This window comes from Cnephaeus nilssonii, assembly GCF_951640355.1.
Source record: "Cnephaeus nilssonii genome assembly, chromosome: 17".
NCBI lineage: Eukaryota > Metazoa > Chordata > Mammalia > Chiroptera > Vespertilionidae > Cnephaeus > Cnephaeus nilssonii.
This window is the reverse complement of record NC_137088.1, coordinates 34,640,231-34,662,415: the sequence shown is the minus strand read 5'-3', so window position 1 is coordinate 34,662,415 and position 22,185 is coordinate 34,640,231. Positions and strand designations below refer to the sequence as shown.

The window sequence follows — 22,185 nt, the reverse complement described above, 5'->3', positions numbered from 1 at the left end:
ACCACTTATAGCAGGTAAGAACACTCAAGTATGCAAACATTTTATATATCAAACAAAGTAAGAAGGTAGTAAATATAGGGGCCACACTATGTTTGTGAAAGTGACTTGTTAAAAATTTTACAAGAAATCAAGTTATTTCCTGGTACAATTCCCAATAAACTGTTCAAAGTGATCTTACAAAAGACATTTGTATAATTTATTCTGATATTCATAATCCAGAACAATGAGTTGTGATAAAAGCATTTTAAACTCAATACATTCATTTCAGTCTGCTCACACTGCACACTGCGGCCCAGCTCTAGTAATAATTTCAGAGGCATTTCTAAAAATGAATTACTAGTGCTCGATTAGTAAAATATAAGTTAGAAAACAAAATAAACTTTTCAAAAACTTTAGGAGGGTCTCATTGGCTTTGCTTGAATTTATCAAATGCTATAAAAAATGTTTTAAAAGCAGGATTATGTTTAACGTGCAATATTACTAGGGAGCAGCACACATACAAAATACTGTTAAGTAGCCTCAGGACAAGTCAAATCTTTTAAGACTACAATTATGTAAATGTAACTAGCAGTACTTAGGGTATAATTTTAAGTGATTTGAGTTCTATCCTTTAAAGTCCATCTCCCACTTTAAAGCCTAATCTGAGGCATAAGTGCCTGGAAATTCTACCCTACCGACTTCTGGAGATATAAACCATACTAGAGCACTCACTCAACATTTCTGATTTATTCTCTTGTCACACAGCTCCTCTCCTAAAAGGTGGCCCCATCTTTTGGTTAAAAAAACAAACCAGCCTGGCCAGCGTGGCTCAGTGGTTGAGTGTTGACCTATGAATCGGTTCAATTCCCAGTCTAGGGCATATGCCTGGGTTTCGGGGCAAGATCCCCAGGGTGGGGTGTGCAGGAGGCAGCTGGTCAATGACTCTCTCATCACTGATGTTTCTCTCTCTCTCCCTCTCCCTTCCTCTCTGAAATCAATTAAAAATATATTTTAAAAACCCACAATTATAGCAATCCTGATTAATCCACAAAGCTTTTCAGGAGTTCAAACATACAAGAACTAAAACATCCTAAAACTTCTGCCTAAAAGAATCAAGAAGAAATAGGCAAATTTAGGGTTAAAGTTGACTTTGTTTCACCCTCCCCTACCTCAGCTAGGTCAAGCAGCCACATAAATCTTACTATTGACCCTTTTTGAGTAGGGAAACCCACACACACACTGAATAATGTAAATACTTAACACACAGGCATTTTCAATTTTCCTCAAAAATGCCTCATAAATCAGTTTATTAATTACTCTGAAAAACCTTACTTTCTAGTTTTTCTTCAAATATTATCTTATACTTCACTTATATTAAGTGGCAGAACAAAAATACCTAAGGCAGCCAAGCACTTTGGTGTTTAAATGTGGTTTTAAGAGAATATACCTAAAACCTAGTTTCTGAGAATGTAGCAATACATTCTGTGTGGTTAAGATTGATTTCAGACCTAGCTGGTTTGGCTTGGCGGATAGAGCGTCAGCCTATGGACTGAAGGGTCCCAGGTTCGATTCCGGTCAAGGGCACATGCCCAGGTTGCATGCTTGATCCCCAGTGGGAGGCATACAAGAGGAAGCTGATCAATGATTCTCTCTTATCACTGATATTTCTCCCTCTCCTTTCCTCTCTGAAATCAATAAAAATATGTTTAAAAAAAAAGATTGATTCCAGAAAGTTTATTCAATCAACAGACCTTATCTTCTCTAATAAAATGGTAATATGCAAATTAACCATCACTCTGCTACATAAGCCACGCCCACCAGCCATGCCACACCCACCAGCCAATCAGGGCGAGTATGCAAATTAACCCAAACCAAGATGGCTACAGCCACAGAGAGCAAGGTTTCCTAGGTAACAGAGGAAGCCAAGCTTTCCATAGCCGTTGCAGGCCTACGCCTCCACTCCAGCTACAAAGTTTCAATTATAGAAGGTAAACAAATTCAAACAAATGGCGGCAGAATGGAGCTTGAGAGAGCAGGCCAGGGTTGCCGCCGGCAACAGGGGAAGCAAAGCTTTCCGCACACCCTGGCCGGGCTCACCCGCTTAAGGCAACAAAGTTTCAATTGTAGAAGGTGAATTAACTGCCACAGAAATGGCTGCCGCCCCGGAGGGAACAGCAGGCTTGGCTCCGCTCCAGGCTACAAAGTTTCAATTGTAGAAGGAGAATAAATTCCAGATACCAGGGCCTCTGCTTGTGTTGCCAGGGGGCGTGGCCAGCCTGCAAACCACCACAGGCCCCTCGCTCAGGCCGCCCCACGCCCCAAGGGAACCCCACCCTGATCCGGGACACCCTTCAGGGCAAACCAGCTGGCCCCCACCCGTGCACCAGGCCTCTATCTTATCTAATAAGAGAGTAATATACAGATTGATCATCACTGCAACACACAATATAGCTGCCCCCATGTGGTCAAAGATCCTGCCCCCATGTGGACACAAGATGGCCACTACAAGATGGCCAGCAGGAGAGGGCAGTTGGGAGGCACCCAGCCTGCAAGGGAGGGCAGTTGGAGGTGATCAACCCTGCAGGAGAGGGCAGTTAGGGGTGACCAGGCTGGCAGAGGAGGGATGTTGGGGGCAAACAGGCTGGCAGGGGAGCAGTTAAGCATCAACCAGGCTGGCAGCGGAGTGGTTAGGGGGTGATCAGGCTGACAGGCAGAAGCAGTTAGGGGCAATCAGGAAGGCAGGCAGGCAAGCAGTTGGGAGCCAGCAGTCCTGGATTGTGAGAGGTATGTCCGACTGCCCGTTTAGGCCCAATCCCACCAGGATCGGGCCTAAACGGGCAGTCGGACATCCCTCCAGGAGTCCCAGATTGGAGAGGGTACAGGCTGGGCTGAGGGACAACCCCCCGCCATGCACGAATTTCGTGCACCGGGCTTCTAGTAATTTTATAGAACTTTACAGTTTATTCAACTCTTCTCACCACTATCTCATGGGACTGTTAAACAGGGTAAAGCAGGTAGTATTTCTACTTCTTTTTTAGATAAAGAAAATGTAAAAGTTCAAATGCTTTAGTGATGCCCTAGCGGGCTTGGCTCAGTGGATAGAGCATCGGCCCAAGGACTGAAGGGTCCTGGGCTTGATTCCGGTCAAGAGCACCGTACCTCAGTTGCAGGCTGGATCCCGGTCCTAGTCAGGCACATGTGAGAGGTAACCAATAGATGTCTCTCTCACACATCGATGTTTCTCTCCATCTCTCTCTCTCCCTTCCACTCTCTCTAAAAATCAATGGAAAAATATCCTCGGGTGAGGATTAACAACAACAACAACGAAAAAGCTTTAGTGAAAATTTAAGAGAAGCAAAACAAATAAAAAATTCAGATCTTCATTTAAGTGCAGTTCTATAACACAGTGATTTAATTATGTGATGTTACTATTGTAGTACTTTTAAAGAGTTTATAAGTAATGCATCAGACCTGTAAGTAGAGGAAAGGAACATTTACACCATGGTCTTATATGTCACAAATTTATGTTTTTCTTCATATTTAAGAGATGTTTATTTCATTTCTAAATAATACATGATTTAATTTAAATTCATTATCCTAGTATTGCTAATGTTTTTTTCTAACTCGGCCTTTCTTTTTATCTACTAAGTAATATAGAACAGAGGGTGTATCAAAAAACATAGTCTCTTATTCAGAAAGTTAATTCTTATAATCTGCAGTAAATGGATACAATTTAAGACAAATACAATTAAGAGTCCATAAATTTTTAAGCCATTCCTTTTTATCCTTATTCCAAAAAAATTTTCCCCAGATTAGATGATAAATTAGAAGACTTCTGAACTTAAAAACCATGACTCACTAATTCTAAATATTAGTCAATACAAAAGAATTCCTATACATCAAAATAACCTAGGCCCGTGGTCGGCAAACTGCGGCTCGAGAGCCACATGCGGCTCTTTGGCCCCTTGAGTGTGGCTCTTCCACAAAATACCACGGCCTGGGCGAGTCTATTTTGAAGAAGTGGCGTTAGAAGAAATTTAAGTTTAAAAAATTTGGCTCTCAAAAGAAATTTCAATCGTTGTACTGTTGATATTTGACTCTGTTGACTAATGAGTTTGCCGACCACTGACCTAGGCACTGCCCTCGTTAAAATTCTATTGTAATATTATTTAGCTGCCCTGAGTTTCTCCTTCACAAGCAGAGAGGAGGAGGAACTAGTAGCAAAGAGCTTTAAAAGTCTATGTCTGGCATAAATGGCCTGAATACAGTAAATAATGCCTGTATTTTTAAATAGTATTTTACTTACTGACATCTAAATTTAAGACATGTTTCTTTCTTCTCTACTTAGCATGTTTTATAACATGTGAGGATTAAATAATATATGGGAAGTACATAGTGTTAGCCTGAGATAGTAAATGCTACCTACTATTTGTTATACAATCAATGATGGTTCTATTGATTACAATAATCAGGAACTCTTCAAGATGGACCTTAAACCTCCAGCCTGGGTTTTTCTCAGTTCAAAGCCTAAAGCTCTTAATCACTATGCTATTGTATTCCAAAAAATTAAGTTTCAGGTTCCAAAGTACAGACCAACTTTGAAAGACCTTGTTTAGCTCTCACATTACTTAGGGGAGTAAGACTGGCACTTATCTATTCATTTGCTCTTTGCAAACTGTATCCATATTCCCAGAGATCCTCTGCAGAACCTGTTTCTTCCTCTTTAAAATAGGATAATGTATGTGACTACATCACCAGGTTGTTGGGAAGATTAAGGGAATTAAGACAAAATCTTAAGTTTAGTCAGTCAATAAAGGTAAGCTATTATCTTTACGGGTCACTTTTTTTAAAAGTGTTTCTTTAAACAAAAGAATCACACCCTTAAAAATCAAATGTCATCTCATCCAAGCTAGGAAACAATATGTCTACTTTGGAAAAGGCTATTTGGATTAGGCTATAGTTTCCCAACCAGTCCAAAAGGACACTCTGATACACTGCAAGGTGGGGTGTGTGTGTCAATATTTTTAGTTTCCTCACTCCTCTTTCTCAATTTCTGACCACAAACTGATAACTTCATCAGATGACTTGCCAGCATAAACGCACATAGAAAAATGGGACACTCTATCCTTCCCAAAATTAACAAGCAGAGACTGCCCAAGTTTTGAAGATTCTGTTAAAAAAAGGCAATCAATTTTAAAATACAAGTTAAAAATCAACTAGTTCAAAAATAATTATGTTAGTCAGCTCCACAGTGAAATATGTCTTTAGCCAATTTCATTTTTAACTCTTGCAACTAATTAGTTTTTCATTATTTTGATTTTAAGTTACTTTGTCTGAATCCTTTTTAACCCAAGTTTTGCTTTTAATCTCCAAATCAGTCATTGTTTTACAGGGAATGAGAATAGAGGAAAAGTGTAGAAGGAAACGAACCTAATGATGAAGACTATAGCCATTTTTACTTTTTATACAATTTCATTTTCCTTTTATTTTAAATATTTAAATATAATAACTTTACAAAAACACCCACTATAAATAGCAAAATGTCCCCATCCTCAGTTCCCTATAAAACTTTTGCTCTGCTTTATTTTTTCTATAGCACCTAAATAATATATAAATTAGGGGTCTTTTTTTTTAACCCCTTCCCTTTCTTCTCCTGTCTAACTCCACTAAGTAACCTATATTAACAGCCTAACATTCTTTGGTGATTTTCTCTATGCTTATAATACCATACATACATATAAAGGTTTTAGCAGTAATTTATATTTCCCAATCTACTAATCTTTAAAAAGATACATTGACTGATTACAGAATACCTGTTCTGGGGGTGGGGGAGTTGGAAAAATACAAAAATAAATAACCTATAGATGGCTCTTGCCAATATTTGTGGACATATGTATCTTGTCTTTTCTATGCATAGATATACACTTATAAATATTTTTATTTATAAAAATGGGATCTTCTTATACTTAGTGCCTTACTTTTTTCATTTAATATATCTTATCACCCATGGTTAACTGAAATCATCTTTCACTAGTTGACTGAATACATTTTAGATTAAAAGGATATGCCCTGGCCAGATGGTTTAGTTGGTTGGAGCATCTTTCCGTACACCAAAGGATTGCAGGTTTGATTCCAGGCCAGGGCACATACCTAGGTTGCTGATTGATCCCTGGGGTGCATAAGGGAGGCAATCAATCAATGTTTCTATCTCACATCAATGTTTTTCTCTCTCTATCTCCCTTTCACTCTCTCTAAAATCAATAAAAACATATCCTCAGTGAAAATTTTGAAAAAACTTCTTAAAAAACAAAAGGGTATGAGCATATAAAGAAAGGTGGTTACAACAACTACATGTACCAGCTTATCAAAAACCTTTATTCTTTTAAAAAAAGATGTCGTTAATTGTGTAATTTATCTCTTTGAAGAATATTATATACAAATATATTTATAAGAAAGAAAAAAATATATTTATAAAGAAGAAAAACAGTTGTCTAACTTCTAAGCTACTGGTTTGCCTATCCTATCTTAAAAAGAGGGAATATGCAAATTGACCGTCACACCATCACAAAGCTGGCAGGGCCCATAGCAACGAGATGGCAGCACCCAATCCCCTCAGCCCTGCCGGAGTCCCCCAGTCCGTTCAGCCCCGTGGCAGGCGCACAGTGCGGCTGGACCCGCCTTCAGCCCCCCAGCCCCGCAGCCGCCCAGAGGCTCAGACAAGCCTCAGATGGCGGCTGCCCAGCCGACACCTAAGACACAGGCAACCCTTGGATGGCGGCTGCCCAGGGCCGGCCGAGGCTTGCGCTGCCGGCAGTGGCAGCAGCAGAGGTGTGATGGGGGCATCACCTTCCCCTGATCGCCGGGTCACCTCCCGCCCCTGAGGGCTCCGGACTGTGAGAGGGGGCAGGCCGGGCTGAGGGACCCCCCTCCAGTGCATGAATTTTCATGCACTGGGCCTCTAGTTAAATATAATTAGCATAAAGAAAAAAGCCTAGAGCTACTTCATATCTATTAGAACAGTTATTAAAAAAAGAAAAAGATAAACCATGTACATTGGCAAGGATGTGGAGAAATTTGAACTTCCATGCATTGCTGGTAGGAATGTACAATAGTGCAGGTGCTGTGCAAACAGTTTAGCAGTTCCTCAAAAGATTAAACAGAACTACCATATGATCACTCCTAGGCATATACTCAAAGGAAAGCAGAAACTAAAAACAGACACTTATATACCAACTAGAGGCCTGGTGCAAGGGGGTGGGGGGACCTCAGCCCCACCTGCCCCCTCTTACAGTCCGGGAGCCCTCAGGGGATGTCCTACTGACAGCTTAGGCCCACTCCTCTGCGGTAGGCAACAGGCCGATCATGGGAAGGCCCCGCCTCCATCACCCCCTCGCTGCTGCTGCCTCTGGACCGGGCTGATCAGGGGAAGACGACGCCTCCATCATGCCGCTGCCACTGCCACTGCCAGCCACTGCGGCTGCCTGAGCCTCGACCCAGCCCTCGCAGTAGCAGCAGGCTACAAAGTTTCAAAATTGTAGAAGGAAAATAAATTCCAGATACCAGGGCCTCCCCTTGGGTTGCCAGGGGGCGTGGCCGGCCTGCAAACCACCACAGGCCCCTCGCTCAGGCCGCCCCACGCCCCAAGGGAACCCCCACCTGCCGCAGCTTTGTCCTAAAGGACGTCTGCTGTCTAATTAGCATATTACCCTTTTATTAGTATAGATGTTCATAACAGCATTATTCACAGTAGCCAAAAGGTGGAAACAACATGAGTCTATCAACAGATAAATAAATGGATAAACAAAATATTACCTACACATACACAGAGGAATATTTAGTCATAAAAAAGAATTAAATTCTGTGCCCAGATGGTGTGGCTCAGTGGTTGAGCATCGACCCATGAGCAAAGAGGTCACCAGTTCAATTCCCAGTCAGGGCACATGCCCTAGTTGTGGGCTCGATCCCCAGTAGGGGGTGTGCAGGAGGCAGCCAATTGATGTTTCTCTCTCATTGATATTTCTATCTCTCTATCCTTCTCCTTTCCTCTCTCTCTAAAAATCAATAAAAACTATATTTTTTTAAAAAAAGAATGAAATTCTGACACATGGTACAATATGAATGACCCTTGAAAACATGCTAAGTGAAATAAGCCAGACACAAAATTATAAATATTGTGTTATTCCCTTATTTGAGGTACTTGAAATAAGCAAATTCATAAGAGAGAATATAGAAAAGTTTACCAGAGGCTAAGGATAAGAGGAATGGGGAGTTATTGTTTAACTAGAGGCCCGGTGCACGAAATTCGTGCACGGAGGGGGGTTGTCCCTCAGCCCAGCCTGTACCCTCTCCAATATGGGACCCCTCAAGGGATGTCCGACTGCCCGTTTAGGCCCGATCCCGGTGGGATCACAATCCAGGACTGCTGGCTCCCAAATGCTTGCCTGCCTGCCTTCCTGATTGCCCCTAACCGCTTCTGCCTGCCAGCCTGATCACCCCCTAACCACTCTGCTGCCAGCCTGTTTGCCCCCAACTTCCCTCCTCTGCCGGCCTGGTCACCCCTAACTGCCCTCTCCTGCAGGGTTGATCACCTCCAACTGCCCTCCCTTGCAGGCCTGGTCCTTCTCAACTGCCCTCCCTTGCAGGCTGGGTGCCTCCCAACTGCCCTCTCCTGCTGGCCATCTTGTGTCCACATGGGGGCAGGATCTTTGACCACATGGGGGAAGCTATATTGTGTGTTGCAGTGATGATCAATCTGCATATTACTCTTTTATTAGATAGGATAGAGGCCTGGTACAGGGGTGGGGGCCAGCTGGTTTGCCCTGAAGGGTGTCCTGGATCAGGTGGGGGTTCCCTTGGGGCGTGGGGCGGCCTGAGCGAGGGGCCTGTGGTGGTTTGCAGGCCGGCCACGCCCCCTGGCAACCCAAGAGGAGGCCCTGGTATCTGGAATTTATTTTCCTTCTACAATTGAAACTTTGTAGCCTGGAGCGGAGCCAAGCCTGGGGCTCCCTCTGTGGCCGGCAGCCATTTGTGTTGGGGTTATAATTGAAACTTTGTTGCCTTAAGCAGGTGGGCCCCGCCAGGGTGTGCGGAAAGCTTTGCTTCCCCTGTTGCCGGGAGCAACCCTGGCCTGCTCTCTCAAGCTACATTCTGCCGCCATTTCTGTTTGAATTTGTTTACCTTCTATAATTGAAACTTTGTAGCTGGAGTGGAGGCTTAGGCCTGGCAAGAGCAGGCGGAAAGCTTGGCTTCCTCTGTTACCTAGGAAACCTTGCTCTCTGTGGCTGTAGCCATCTTGGTTTGGGTTAATTTGCATGCTCGCTCTAATTGGATGGTGGGCGTGGCTTGTTGGTGTGTCGGAGGTATGGTCAATTTGTCTATTATTAGGTAGGATGGGTACAGGGTTCTGTTTGGGATGACAACAAGTTCTAGAAATAGTGGTGATGGTTGCACAATGTTGTAAATGTACTTAATGCCACTGAATAGTTGACATACATATGGTTAATATGGTAAATTTTACACAGAAAAATGTTTGGTGGATGGGGTAAACTATATATAACAAAATTTACCATATTAACCATATTTATGTATATACACAAACTTTTAAGACTTGGAGATTTATAACCAAAAGTAAGACATGACCTACCTTTAAGGAGCTTAAGTCTAGCCAGAGATGTAAGACATCAATACAAAAAATTCAATTCAATAAACATTATTAGCACCTTACATATTCAACAAATAAAGCTGCAATCAGGGCTAGCCACTGTGCTAAAATCTGGGTATTCAGAGGTGATTAAGATACAGTCCTCTATGAAAAGAAAGAGAAACATAAACAAATACTTTAACAAAATATGTACCACAATAAATACATATAAAGTCTACAAAGCAGAGTACCAAAAAGTACTTATACAAACAATTTAAGTTTAAATAAAAGATCTCATGAGAAGGCTAAACCCTGTTTTGTAAAACTACTGTTTGAAATTCTCTGCTATTTAGATAGTCCCTAATTCTGTAAAGTCAACTCTGCTATTTTTTATACAGCCCCTTATTCTGAAAAAAAATAACTTTGCTTTCTAGCCTGCTTTAGCCTGCTTGAATAATAAGGAAGATAAACTTAGCTGTCTGACCTTGCAGGCCAGAGACTAGATACGCCCATACTCTCATGCCATGCCAGATGTATTTTTTAATTGGATAGAACTGTGTTGTTCTCAAGGCCACAAGCTTCCCTCGAGATAACCACTAAGCACACATAGGGCTGGCTCTTTAATAAAAAGAAAATTTCCGCTTGTTGCTCTGCTTAGAATTTGAATTCATTTTTCTCTAAGCCCACCGGTGTATATTAAAGTATAACTCCAAACTCTCAAAGCGTTGCTTGGTTTTTTTCCGGTCTTCTGCAACAATAAAACCTACTATTAAGTGTTGGAATTTAGATTCAACACTTTCAAAACATACAGACCTGGTCCCTCAGCCTCTCAAAGGAAAATTTTTTTTCACAAATATCACTAAATAAGGAATTGATCATTGAGTTGGAAGCATTAATTTGAGCTTATAATCTAAGGAAATGGTAAACTCACAAATGACTATACGATAAAGGCCATAAAAAATAAATACAAAGAGTTTTAAGGCAGGGCTCAAGGAAATAACAATAAGTGAGAAGAGAAAAAGATCAGGATGAAATATTCAGAAGATGGTATTCAAAATGGTTCTTAAAAGGGAACAGATAAAAGTAAGGAAATCATGCCAATCTCTCTTCATTGAAAACAGGAACTTACCTTATTCACCCTGCACGAAGCACAGTAACCTGCATCTACTTAAGTGCTAATAAAAATGGTTTTTTAATTCCACTAAAGATAGTATGAGGAATCCATGCTAGCAAGACACAGAACCAAGAACTGTATGCGTATTCTGATAGGTAATGGAGGAAACTCTTGGAAGATTTGCACAAAGGCCAGCACATCTACACTTGAATATTCTTGTATCATCATAAAAAGGATATATAAGACTTCTCCATGAAAGAAAGCTGGGTAACTGGGGGGACAAAACAAACAGGAAGGTAGCATTACTCTGCACAACATAACTTCCTGTATCCTTTCAATTTTGTGGCATGTGACTATATTATCGATTCAAAAAATTATTAAAACTTCATTTTTTTTTAAATCTGCACATTAAGAAAGTGAATCTGGCAGTAATAATGGATAATGCACTGGCATGGGGAAAAACATAAGGAAAAGGAGCTCAGCGCTGGCCAGGTTGCTCAGTGACTGGAGTGTTGTACTATATACCAAAAGTTTGGGGGTTCAATTCCTGGTCAGGGCTTATACCCAGATTGTGGGTTTGATTCCCAGTCAGGACGTGTATGGTAGGGAGCTGATCGATATTGTTCCTCTCACACTCTCCCTTTCTCTCTCTCTAAAAAGCAATTTTAAAAAAACATATCCTTGAGTAAGGATTAAAAAAAAAAAAAAGGAGTTCAGTTCAGAGGCTTAACAGTAAAGGCAAATAGTAATAAAAGCCAGAACTAATCTGAAGTAGAAAGTAGTTGAAAGAAGCTAAAAAATATAGTTGTCAATGTAATCTGACAGTGACTGAATGTAGTGACGTAAGGGCCCATACCATAAATTGATTTAATTTTATTAAATGTATTTTTTTTTTATTTTTAAGCAATATATTCAGAGAATATGGAAAGTATAAAGAGGAACATTATCCTTATGTCTACTGTTCAACAACCATTGTTAACATCTACATGTTTTTTCTTCTTATGTGTAGTTTTTAAGATACAATTCACATACCATACAAATCACATATTTAAACTGTACAATTCAATGGTTTTTATTATATTCACAGATTTGTGCATCCATCTCCACAATCAATTTTAGAACATTTTCATCACCCCCTCCCCCCCAAAAAAATTCCTATCACAATCATTGCCTGATCCTCACTCCCTCCAGCCCCTGGTAACCACTAATCTATGGTCTGTCTCTGCAGATCTGTCTATTCTGAACATTTCATATAAATGGAATCATACAATATGTGGTCTTTTCTGCCTGAATTCTTTCATTCAACATAATGATTGTAAGGTTTATACATGTTGGAGAATATATCAGTACACCATTTCTTTTTGTTCCTAAATAATATTCCACTGTTTTAAGTTTTTATATTCCAGATACATAATTTTGGTGTTCAGCATTTTCCATGTCATAAATGCTTCATACGTGTCATATTTAATGAAAAGCATAGTGCTTCATCAAGTGGCTATACCAGTTTACATAATCATTTTATTACTGTTGAACATTTTAACTCTTTCCAGTTTCTTTCTATTGTAAACAAACTTTCTTAAATCAAATGGGAGCTCCTTTCTGAATGATCTATCTGGATCCAGAAGCTCTGAGCTTCCTAATGAGATTTGCCACAAAGAGTCACATTCTTCCAAGGAAAACTTAAGATTTCATCTATCTCAAGCCTAGGTAAAGGAAAATGTTAAAAGTTATCTGAGGCTGAAAAGGATGCCTCCAAAATACCCATTTTAAGAATGAAAACTCATAAATTTAAAGACATATTAGCATAGTTAAACATTAACTAGCCTGACTGACTCTTCCATTAGAAATGTACAGGGATGGAGAAAGGTAAATACTTTGTCCAAATGTGATGCCTAGTATTAAGTAGCTTCCAAGAAATCAGAAAACTTGCTTTCCATAGCAGATTGAGAGTGTAAAAAGAAAAAGAAAAAACACCTCTTGAGACTAAAAATGGCGGCAGATAAGTGCATGCTACACTCGCAGGACCAAACTGAAATTACAACAAAAATACAGGAAAAAAAAAAAAAAGCCCTAGCTGGTTTGGCTCCGTGGATAAGAGCGTCAGCCTGAAGACTGAAGGGTCCCAGGTTCAATTCCAGTCAAGGGCACATGGCCAGATTGTGGGCTCCATCCCCAGTGTGGCGTGTGCAGGAGGCAGCCAATCAATGATTTTCTCTCATCATTGATGTTTCTCTCTCTCCCTCTCCCTTTCTCTCTGAAATCAATAAAAAAATATTTTTAAAAAAATATAAAAAAAAGCAACCCTGAGTAATCAACTGAAGACTAGCTGGAGAGAATCCTAATAACCAATGACGGAAAGTGGAGACTGCATAGAGACTGATTTAAAAAAAAAATATAACACACATCTTAACTAAAACAGTAAAGATGTACTTAACTCTTTTTTTAAAGATATTTTTTCCTCACCAGTTTTTCTTTTGCTTTCTTTCTTTTTTAATATATTTTTATTGATTTCAGAGAGGAAGGGAGAGGGAGCGAGAGAGACAGACAGAAACCTCAATGATGAGAGAGAATCATGGATCGGCTGCCTCCTGCACAACCCCCACTGGGGATCAAGCCTGCAACCCCAGCATGTGCCCTTGCCCGGAATCAAACCCGGGACCCCTCAGTCCCCAGGCCGGCATTCTATCCACTGAGCCAAACCATCTAGGGCAATGTACTTAACTCTTGCTATTAAATGACAGTAAATAAAATCCAACAAGTAAAAAGAGAAAATGACACTGGTGTAGTTCAGATGGTCCTCATAAGCAATCAGATATTGGGTTTTGATTGCCATCAATTACCACTGCCTGCTGCTTCTCATTCATTAACCAAAAATGTAAACAATCTTAGTCACAAAAGTTTTAAAATTCTAAACTAGTTTTAGAATTGTTAATCCCACCCAATAAAATCCCTTAGAATCTGGTCTAAAAATAAAACTATGTGTCAAGTGTTCCTCAAGAAAAACTATGTACACTGATTGGAATGTGAGGCAATTAATATACTTTGTGAGTGATTTGCCAAAGAGACTTCAGATAGCCTGAGCCAAAACCAATAACAAAGAAACAACACCCACTTGACATTTTCCTTGGTTAAAATGAAATCCTAGGAGTAATTTTAGAAGAAAGGTTAACATCTGAAATTAACTACTAAAATCACTGAGAGCTACACAGGTATTCTGGGAGAAATGAAGGAACAGATGACTCAACCAATGTAAAATTAAAGATGAAAACTTTGATACATTATTACGGAATTTTACTCACAACTTTAAGGCAAGAATAAAATACCCAGCCATTACTATCATGAAGATTATAAGCAAGGTTAATTTAGCCCTACACATGAAATACTAACTGAATTTAGCACAAATATCTGGTATTACATTTTGAACCTAGTTAAATAGGAATCCTTTTCCATCCATACACATGCATGCACACACATACACACACAAAATAAGACAACCTAATTACAAACCCATCCTAAATCAGCCCAGTGTTCCTTAGTTTCCAATTAATTTAGTCAAGGTGAGCAATTTTCCAACTACAGTCATTTGTTTTGAAGAAATGAGACTTCCATGATTTTGCACAATTTAAAAAAAAACACACAAACTTTTCAAGTCACGATTTTGTGGTTTCATAAACCCCCTACTGTCACATTAGTCCGCTACCTTTCAAAGGCAATGTTTAAAATTCTCTTCTGCAAATCGACTTTAAGGCATGCTGTTTGGCTAACAAGCTCCTCCCAAGACCAGGATTATTATGTATGGCCCATTATGTTCCTAATATGCAAAACAAAAGCACTCCCTCATGTAACATTTTTCTATTTTTAGGCAGTAGGTTATCAACAAAGTTTTATCTGAAATTAAAGTGCAATAGAACCATACATCTACTAACAGACTACTTAAAATAGTAATTTGAAGTAATTAATTATATTTTCCATTTAATAAGTAATCTAGTGCTTCTGGAAAAGTCAAATTTAATTTCCAAGAAGTTTTTAATCTTCAGAGAAAACCACCTACTGTGATTTCACAAGTAGCAACTAGTTTCAGAGCAGTTGTAATACAACACTTGATGTTTAAACATTCTCCATTTCATCTTTTTGATACTTTTCATCATAAATGACCAGCTTAATCTGCTTCTCGCTGTTTTCTTCTGCAAAACCAAATCCCTTAAAATACTTTAATGTATTTCACAAGCCTTCTACTTTGAAGGCATACACTTTTTTTTTCCAACTACTGACAAGAGTTTAACAAGACTAAGCAATTCCACTATGATTTATGCTCATAAACACCACATACCTAAAAGATAAGCTTTTACAACAGAAACTGTAATGGGTTTATTTTCCCAAGTATCCAGTGTTCAACTGGGTCAAATGCTTCTGTTGCAATTTAAGCAGCTTAGTCCTTGAAGTGATAAGAGTGAAAATAAGCCAAAGAGTCTTTTTCTTAAGACAAGTTTTGGGGGATAACATTGGTTAATAATACTTTATAAGTTTCAGGTGTGCAATTTCATAATACATCATCTATATATTCCACCCAAAGTCTAGGCTCCTTCCATCAACAACAAGAGAATCTTAATGTTCTTCAGTGGTATATAAGCATCACAACTCAAGAAAGATTTAGAAACTGTTAGCTGAAGTCTGTTAATATGATAATAAACAACACTTTAACATAGCATTAATCCTGTTTTGGGGAAATCAAGTTCATAAAGCTAAAGACTTTATAACAGAACTGGAATCCATGGAATCAATCCAAAGATAGTTTACTGTACAAAACAATTTACTAAACTTAAAACACTCACTTGCGTTCTACACTTTTTCAGATGTTTTACATAACATGCCAATTTCTATATGACTGGGTAGCAGCCGTTTAAAATGCAGTACGAATACAGTGGACTACATTTATAAAGTCAACATTTCTGTGAGCAAGTTATAACTTTAAAACAGTGATTTTCAACCTTTTTCATCTCATAGCACACAGAAACTAAATACTAAAATTATGTGGCACACAAAAAATATATAACATATTTTTTGCCTTTCTGATAAAAAAAAGGATATGATTTTGATTAATTCACACAGGACAGATATTGTTGGCTGGCTGTTGTCATTTTTTTGACAATCTAAGGAACAGTGTCCCTGACTAAAGAGTCAGGCATTGCTTCTTCTTTTTTTTTTTTTTTTTTTTCTGAGAGAGAGAGAGAAGGGAGGGTGGGAGAGAGAAGAAGGGGGGGGGGGTCTAGGAAAAGAGAGGGAGGGGTAGAGAGAAAGAGAGAGAAAGAGAAACATGGACTATTTGTTCCACTTATCTATGCATTGATTCCTGTATGTGCCAGGGGGAAGACAGAAGGAACAGCAACCTTGAGTCCAATGGAGACAATGCTCTAACTGAGCGGGTTACCCGGCCAGGGCAGGTGTTGCATGTTTTAAAAATTCTTGAGACACACCAGTGTGCCATGGCACCCGGGTTGAAAATCGTTGCTTTAGCATTATCTTCTGCAAGAGTCTCTGGGAATATGAGTTCAGTTTACTCACTGTGTAAGGCACTTATCAAAAATATTCTTAACTGGGTTTAACAAAGTAAATCTTTTCAATTACTATCAGCTTCAACATCATCAAGAGAAGGGGGGGGGGGAATTAGTCATCAGCAAGAAAAAAAGAATAAGCAACACATTTAAAATAATCCAAATTTAGTAAACTAGTTCACTATCTTCAACAAAGAGCCTTCACAATCTAGACACCTTTTTCTTTTAGGCCCTCATCTCTCACCACTTCCTTCCAGCACCCCAGACTATTTATTTGCTGCTCTCCAAACGCATCCCAACCCCAGCATGGCTCTACGCTTTGTACCAGCTGTTCCTTCACTTTGGAAAGCTCTGCCCTCCTCACCTGGTGAGCACTTACTCATCCAAAACTCGGTGCAAAAGTCCCCTCCAGTGGACAAGCTTCCCCAACTCCCCCAAGGAAAAACTAGTTCCGAACTCCCACAGCGCTTGGTAAGCCCATCCCTATCACGGCGCATTGTTTTCACGCCCTGGGGGCCAACCGAGCGTAGATTTCGCCCCCCACCCCCCACCCCCACTGCGCCCACAAAGGAAAAGGCAAGCAGAAATACTCATGAACGTGCGCTGACTTCATCCCTACAGAGGTTAAGCGATCCTCTAGAACCCGGTCACGTCTCAAGGAGACCTAGGGAGATCCTATCATTCTTCCCACCAGAAAAATGAATACCAGAGGCACACCCAGAGCCCTGGAAAGAGAACAATGAATGAACACACAGCCGCCTCGCCTCTCCTGGAGTCCAAACTCCTCTCGCTGGGCATCGCCTAGCGCTGCAGAGCCTCTGATGCCGCTGCAGACCCGAAACGGCCTGGCGGCTCTCAACTCCACACAAAAGACAGCCCTGGATCTTCATTCCAAAGCATCCCGAGACCAATGCTCGGGATAAGCATCCCAGACCTTTCGTTAATAACCCACAGAGTCCTGAAACCCAAGGCACCTCGAGGTCCCTATGCCTTGGTGGCGGGGCCAGTGACCTATCATACCCTCCACGGGTCGCGGGTTCCTCTCGTCTTCCCTGAAAAGGCTGTCACTTGAGTGACGGACCTCGAGAGAAGATGCAGGCTCGGTCGGGTCCCACACTCGGCGCCACCTCCCTCCCCCAAGAAAAGGAATTAGCTCATCTGAGTGACAACACAATACGGGGCAGCTCTGGGCGGATTTTTCCCATTACCAAAACGTGAGGAATGTGCAACGGGGTACAGGGGTGGCGCTGGCACGTTCCCCCGAAACACAAGGAAATTAAGAGGGGAGATGTGGGAACTTGGCTCGCCGGCCATGACACCGGGCCCCGGGGTCCCCGCCCGCCAGCGCTTACCGGGGTGACAGCGGCCTGGCTTGGGCCCTCTCCACCCACCCGCCGCGGGGCCACTCCGTCAGCGCCGCCCAGTCCGGCCCGACGGGGGAAACGAGCCTTTCGGCCCCGCCGCCCGTCTCCCCGGCATCCAGGCCTCGGCCCCGCCGCCTACCTGAAGGAGCCGGGGCGCCTCCGAGTCCCGTCGTCCGTCCGGGCGGCAGCGTCTGGCCCGCTCCTCCTCCCCGCGCCGGGTGAGGGAGCGGGAGGCGGTCACATTCGGCGCGTCCCCAGCCCAGGGGACGGGGCCCCGGGCAGCCCCCGCATCGTCGCACTCGTGCTGCGCGCCTCAGGGCACACGCCCCAAAGCCCGGCCAGCCGGCCCTCTTTGGGGGCCCAAGGAGAGCGGCAGGGAACCCTTCTCGTCTCACGCTCCTTCTCGCCTTACTCCCTCCATCTAAGATGGCGGCCCCAGCGCCCGCGATGAAGAAACTCTCGGGCGGCCCCGGCGAGCGAGCCCTCCGCTCGGTGCTCCTCCTCCCGACCTGCGGCGCCACCGTCTCTCTGCTCCTGCGCGAGCCCGCCCGGCAGGCAACTTCAAACTTGGCTCGGGCATCTATCGCTCTGGCCTGAGTTTAGGCCCCGCCTCCCCGAGAAGGGGCGTGGCCTCGCCGTCCAGCTGGTCGCCATTTCGGAGAGGGGCAGGCTGTAGGGCGAGTAGTCGCCGGCGCTGGGGAGAGGCTGTTGGCAGCTGGGAAGGGCCCGTGATTGGCCGCCTCCCAGGGGTCGGAGGCCAGAGGGAGAAAGGCCAACGTGCCAGCATCACAAGGCCGGGAAGTACCTGGGGATGCTCAGCCTAGACGACTGTCCAGCTTTGGCGCATCCTCTCCAGAGTTGGGCACTAGGGCTATCAAATCGCGACTCCACCACTTACCGGTTATGTGGAAAAGTCCCTCAACTTTTCTAAAACTCAGTTTCCTCATCTGTAAACTGGTGGTTCCTCTCCCCCCCCCCCCCCATCAGATTGGCAAGAAGTTAAAAAGTGGTAATATCCAGTGTTGTGGACCCGCCCTCAATCAGCAACTGGCAGGAATGGGTATGAAGAGGGCAATTGATAATTGACATTTTTAATGTGCATACCCTTTCTCCCACCAATGCCCACGTCTAGGTACGAATTGTAAAGAAATGTGAACACCTATGCACAAAATGGTACATGCAAAGATGTTTATTGCCATATTGTTTGCATGAGAGATACACTCGGAAAAAATGTGGATTAAATAGGAAACTGGTTGCATAAACAGAACTCTCTCCACAGTATGGAAGATCTATCATCTATATGTTTAAAAAGAATGAGCCAGCCCTAGCCAGTGTGGCTCAGGTGGTTAGGGCCTTTTCCTTGTACCCTGTACCCAAAAGTTGCCTGTTTGATTCCCTGTGTGGGCACATACCCAGGTTGCAGGGAGGCAACCAGTGATGGTTTGCTCTCTCTCTCCCTTCCCCTGTCCCTAAAATCAATAAAACATCTTTTTTTTTTAATTGAGCTAGATCTATGTACTTATTTTTTTCAAAAAAAAAATCCAAGACAATATATTTTTAAAAATAGAACATATATGTTATAATTTATTCAAACACAGGAGCACAACTACTGTGTGCAACATTCGTTTAAATTTTTAAGAGCCTATTGTGTACCACACATTGTTCTAAGTATTGGGAAATCAACAATAATCAAAAACCTAGCAATGAGAGGCCAAAAGAAAGTATAAATAATATTCAATAATATGTAATAATAATATAAAGAAAAAGAAAGTGAAGCAAGATAGATAATGTTGGAGCATGTGGACCAACATGAAAATAAGTGCAGGGGAAAGATGAAGGCAATGAATATGGAGGACCTATGAGGGGTGTTGTTTTTTTAAAAAAATAGGAATCACTAAAAAAACAAAATTCAGCCCAGTGTAGGGGGTCCTCCCGTGCACCAAAAGGTTGCAGGTTGGATTCCCAGTCAGGGCAAATGCCCTGGGTTACCAGCTTAATCCCCAGTAGGGGGCGTGCAGGAGGCAGCCTATCAATGTTTCGTTCTCATGACGATGTTTCTCCCTCTCCCTCTCTCTAAAAAGCAATAAAAAATATATATTTTTGAAACATTCAGTTGAGTAATCTTGAAGATCTAATGGGCCTTATTGAGCGATATCAGGCAGCATCCTATCCAGCAACTAGAAAGGTGCTCCTAGGGGTACAAAATGGAAGGTTTTTATAAGAAGAAGAGTAGGGCAAGGGAGCTATTGGTGATGGGGCAGTAACATCTTTTCTTTAGAGAAGGGAAAGGGTTTTTATCATGCAGATTGCCTCTTCTTCCCATGGCGGGTGGAAAGGGTCTATGTGACAGATTACCTTACTGGTGCTTGACCAGAAAATAGTGTGTGGGAGAGGTTGAATCTGCAATTAGATCAGGTATTAAGTCTAGGTTTGGTATCCTGGGCTTTTAATATGAGTGACACATTTTGGGCCTGTAGTTTTTGTTTTCTTTAACATAACAGCAACACCTACTTCATAGGATTAAATAATAGAAATCACTTAGCACAGAGCCTTGGGTTTGAGACTTCTGTTTGTGGAGTCTAACTGCCTACGATCAAATTTGTACTCTGCCACTTCTTCATCTGTGACTGGGAAAAGTCCTTTAGACCTCAGGTCCTTGGCTTCCTCATCTGTAAAGAAAGCATGCTAGTACCCACCTGATAGCATGGCAAGACTTTGGTGAGTTGAAGATGTAGAGCACTTAGAATAGTGCCTGGCTCATTTACACTACACGTGTCAGCTGTACTTACTATAGCTCTCTCTCATCATCATCACTACTTAGGGCAGAGCAGCAAAGCCACACCTGCTGACCGTAGGCCATGCCTTTCAGTTGACCCAGGTGTTTGTCCTGCACTTCACAGCTTAGAAATCTTCAGGAACCTGTGCCTCATTCAAACCTCTCAGCTGATCAATAAGCGTGCCAAAAAAAAAAAAAAAAGTGCATACTTAATTTTTTCAAAAATAATTTTTGCGGTAAAATTCACCTAACGTGAAACTAACCATTTTATAGTAGCAATTAGTACATTTACAAGGTTGTACAACCACCACCTCCATCTAATTCCAAAACATTTCCTTCACTCCAAAGTAAAACCCCTTACCCATTAAACAGTTTCTTCTATCCCATCCACACCCAGCCCCTCGCCGCCACCAATATGTGTGTTCTATCACCGTGGCTTTATCTGTCCTGGGTATTTCGTATAAATGGAATCATACAATATGTGACCTTTTGTGTCTGGCTTCTTTCACTTAGCATAATGTTCTCAAAGTTCATCCATGTGGTTGCATGTGTCATTACTTCCTTTTTATAGCTAAACATGTAAGTATATACCACTTTGTTTATCCATTCATTTGTTGATGGACATTTGGGCTGTTTCCATTTTTTTGCTATTATGCATAGTGACTGCTATGAGCATGCATGTATATGTACTTGTTTGAGGACCTGTTTTCAGTTTTTTCAGGCATACACCAGGAGTGGAATTGCAGGGGTCATCTTGCACTCCGCTGGGTTGCATGTCCCCACTTTGAAACCTCTGATTTGGTGTGTTGAAGAAATGTCCATACCTGTAGAGAATTTTTATAAGAGTTTATTTGAGCCAAACTGGTGACATATGCCAGAGAGCAAGATCTCAAATCCTCCAGAGAATAACAGTTTTGCAGTTTCTTTTTTGCCTTTGAAATTAAGGAGAGACCATAAGGAAGATCACCTGGAGGGAGAAAGCAAGGCAGGGATTGGATTACAAGATTGTTGAACTCAAATGAGGGTGGACTCATATTAGGAGGGGTATGAGCCCGCTGGTGTGGCTCAGCAGTTGAGCGTTGGCCTATGAACCAGGAGGTCTCTGGTTCAATTCCTGGTCAGGGTACATGCCTTGCTTGCGGGCTCAATCCCCCAGTGGGGGCTGTGCAGGAGGCAGCCAATCGATGATTCTCATCATTGATGTTTCTATCTCTCCCCCTCCCTTCATCTCTGAAATCAATAAAAATATGTAAAAAAAAAAAAAAAAAAAAAAAAAAAGGAGGGTTGTGAAAGGAAGCATTTCAAAGGTGTGTTAACCTAGATTCACAGAAACAAAGGATAGGGCTTACTTAAGGCAAAGATAAGCCTTTTAGTAGAGAAGCTATATACCTGGGCCATGACTACCACCCATCTATTTTCCATAGAACCCCTTTTTTTCATCCACTGATGGTAGGAGAGGTCAGGAGAGCTATGGTTGTTAGGAAAGGTCTCAGGAGAGAAAAGGGGGAAAGGAATGAGTCAGAAATGGCATGAAGGAAGACTAGACATGCCATGATCTCAGATCAAACAGAGGAGGGGAAGAACAGGAGGTATCCTCAGTGGGAGGAGTGATTGGAGAGACTACTATGGAAACTCTCCTGGGTATTGGAATGTTCTCCTTAATTTAGGAGGTGGTTACATGGGTGTGTGTATAACATATGTATCTACATATATATCAGTAATTGGTATGTGCACTTTTCTATACATTTGTTACACCTCAA

General features: G+C 41.8%; 1 protein-coding gene across 2 annotated transcripts in view; it reads right to left on the bottom strand.

Moving 5' to 3' along the window:
• RAF1 (Raf-1 proto-oncogene, serine/threonine kinase) overlaps nucleotides 1-18,144 on the bottom strand; it is an 82,095-nt gene extending 63,951 nt beyond the window's left edge. For both annotated transcript variants that reach the window (XM_079794470.1, XM_079794469.1), the window contains exon 1: nucleotides 17,789-18,144. The gene's annotated coding sequence lies outside the window, so the exon portion shown is untranslated. The remainder of the gene's footprint in view (nucleotides 1-17,788) is intronic.
• Nucleotides 18,145-22,185: the final 4,041 nt, after the last annotated feature.